This window comes from Palaemon carinicauda, chromosome 31, assembly GCF_036898095.1.
Source record: "Palaemon carinicauda isolate YSFRI2023 chromosome 31, ASM3689809v2, whole genome shotgun sequence".
In the NCBI taxonomy this organism is placed as follows: domain Eukaryota; kingdom Metazoa; phylum Arthropoda; class Malacostraca; order Decapoda; family Palaemonidae; genus Palaemon; species Palaemon carinicauda.
This window is the reverse complement of record NC_090755.1, coordinates 72,171,312-72,173,811: the sequence shown is the minus strand read 5'-3', so window position 1 is coordinate 72,173,811 and position 2,500 is coordinate 72,171,312. Positions and strand designations below refer to the sequence as shown.

At 29.9% G+C, this 2,500-nt stretch overlaps 1 protein-coding gene across 2 annotated transcripts in view; it reads left to right on the top strand.

The window, feature by feature from the left end:
• Positions 1-2,500, top strand: part of LOC137624530 (uncharacterized) — a 51,755-nt gene that overhangs the window by 12,865 nt on the left and 36,390 nt on the right. The window lies entirely within an intron of this gene.

The window sequence follows — 2,500 nt, the reverse complement described above, 5'->3', positions numbered from 1 at the left end:
AAAAAAAAGAAACAACAATCACAATAATAACAAAAACAAGAAACAACAATCACAATAATAACAATAATGATAAAAAACTAAATTTTAGGGGATAAAGTTTAGGAGACAAAATAGTAGGCCACATCCGAGAAAAATAGTTTCACACGAAAACACTCTTATTATTATTATTATTATTATTATTATTATTATTATTATTATTATTATTATTATTATTGAGAAAAATAGTATCACACTAAAACACTCTTATTATTATTATTATTATTATTATTATTATTATTATCATTATTATTATTATTATTATTATTATTATCATTATTATAATCAATGCTATATCAAATTTCATTGCTAACATTATCATTATCTAATCAGGGCAGATATGATTATGATTACTATCTATAATGAACCAACAAATACATCAAATAAGTCTTAAGGCAATTAACTAAAATATGAAAAATGAGAAAGCAGCCTATACTAAACAGACAAACACACAAAAGCACATACAATGATAAAAAGTGAATTAAGAAAATAATTAATTTCATTACTTTGTTTACTTGATAAACAAAAACAGACGCCAATGTAATCTTACATACAAAATCCAAACTTGCAAAGACAAACTGTGTTGCCACTGGTTCTGCCTAAGAATTACGCTTGGTAAGGAAAACGGCCTTTAAATTTTGTGCTACCGAATAATAATAATAATAATAATAATAATAATAATAATAATAATAATAATAATAATAATAATAATAATAAGGATAGGGAAGTGGGGAATATAGGGAAAGGAAGAGTACCCCTGGATACAACCCAGTTTATAGCTCAAAGGCAGGTATTCAGGATGGGAAATAGGGAGAAAGAGAAGTACAGGAGAAGAATAAAAGAGAGGGGCAGACCCTTTTGCGATATTAGGGAATTGATATTATTATTTCAGTCATTTATTTCAGTCGTTTATTTTCCCGTCATTACCAGTGTTGCCAGGTTTCATAGATGAGAAAAGGCCAACTTCTTATCAACAGAAGCTTTAAATGGCCTTTTTTCATATTACTAAAGGCCAACCAATTTAAATAAAGGCCAAATTTGAGGATTTTTTAACCTGAAAAAATGCCAAACTGGCAACCTTGGTCATTACCATCACAATTCCGCCATTTGGTAACACTGAGAAAAACGTATATGGTATCTTAGAAACGCCAAATATGCACAAACATGCGAACGTTTACAACAAAACTACGTAAACAAACAAACAAGCATAAAAAAACATATGAAAAAACACCGATAAAAATACAAACACGCGGAGAGAGAGAGAGAGAGAGAGAGAGAGAGAGAGAGAGAGAGAGGAGAGAGAGAGAGAGAGAGAGAGAGAGAGAGAGAGAGAATATTCGTCACGTGGGGTATCTCAGGACAGGTGACGCCGAGTTCCTTTGGAGTGACTCGATCGACAACAACGAAGGTTTAGAATTATATCGTAACAGAGATTCCATGCATAGCTTCCCTCCTCTTTTTTTTTCTCTCCATCTTTTGAAAATAGTTTTTTTTGCTTCTATTTCTTCGTTATATTACTGAAATTCATTGGTCTCTATATAAATTATGCGTAATATTATTACAGAGACGAATAGAGCCATTAAGCTGACTTAGGCTTGCATTATTATTATTATTATTATTATTGCAATTGTTCTCATTATTATTGCAATTATTATTATTATTATTATTATTATTATTAACTAAGCTACAACCCTAGTTGGAAAAGCAGGATGCTATAAGCCCCAGGGCTCCAACAGGGAAATTGCCCAATGAAGAAAGGAAATAAGCTACTAAATAAACTACACGAGAAGTAATGAATAATTAATATCAAATACTTTAAGATCATTTCAAAATAAAAAAAAAAAAAAAACATTAGCTGGATGTTCAAACGAAGAAAATAAGAAATATTTGTAAACACTCGATCCTTTAGCCCTTTCTATGACTACACTGCTGAGATTTGTATCCCTGTATCTATTTAGGTTTCTCAGTCGGGATACTGCCTACAGTGCGCCTCGAATGGCTTCGTGTAGGGATAAGCAAATTCTCTTTACAGGGGACCTTTCACGTACACCTCTGCACTGATTTGCTGTCCAAATTCTTCCATTATATATCAATTCAATTTTCTTTCGTTTGAGAACAAATCTGCCGTTTAATGAATTCTTACTATGAAATTCATTTGAGAATACCAATAATATACATCGCAGATAAATTACATATTTATATATATATTTTTTTTAAAACATGGCTTCCCAGTTCCAAATAATCGTGTAAAAGGTTACAGCACGTTAACTTCTTACTTTTCTTACAATAACAACAACAACAACAACAATAATAATAATAATAATAATAATAATAATAATAATAATAATAATAATAATATAATAATAATAATAATAATAGAAATAAGTTTCTGCTTGGAGAGGGAGCATTTTTAAGGAAAAAAATAAGTCATATGAACTTCGTGGAACATAGTTAAAAGGCATAA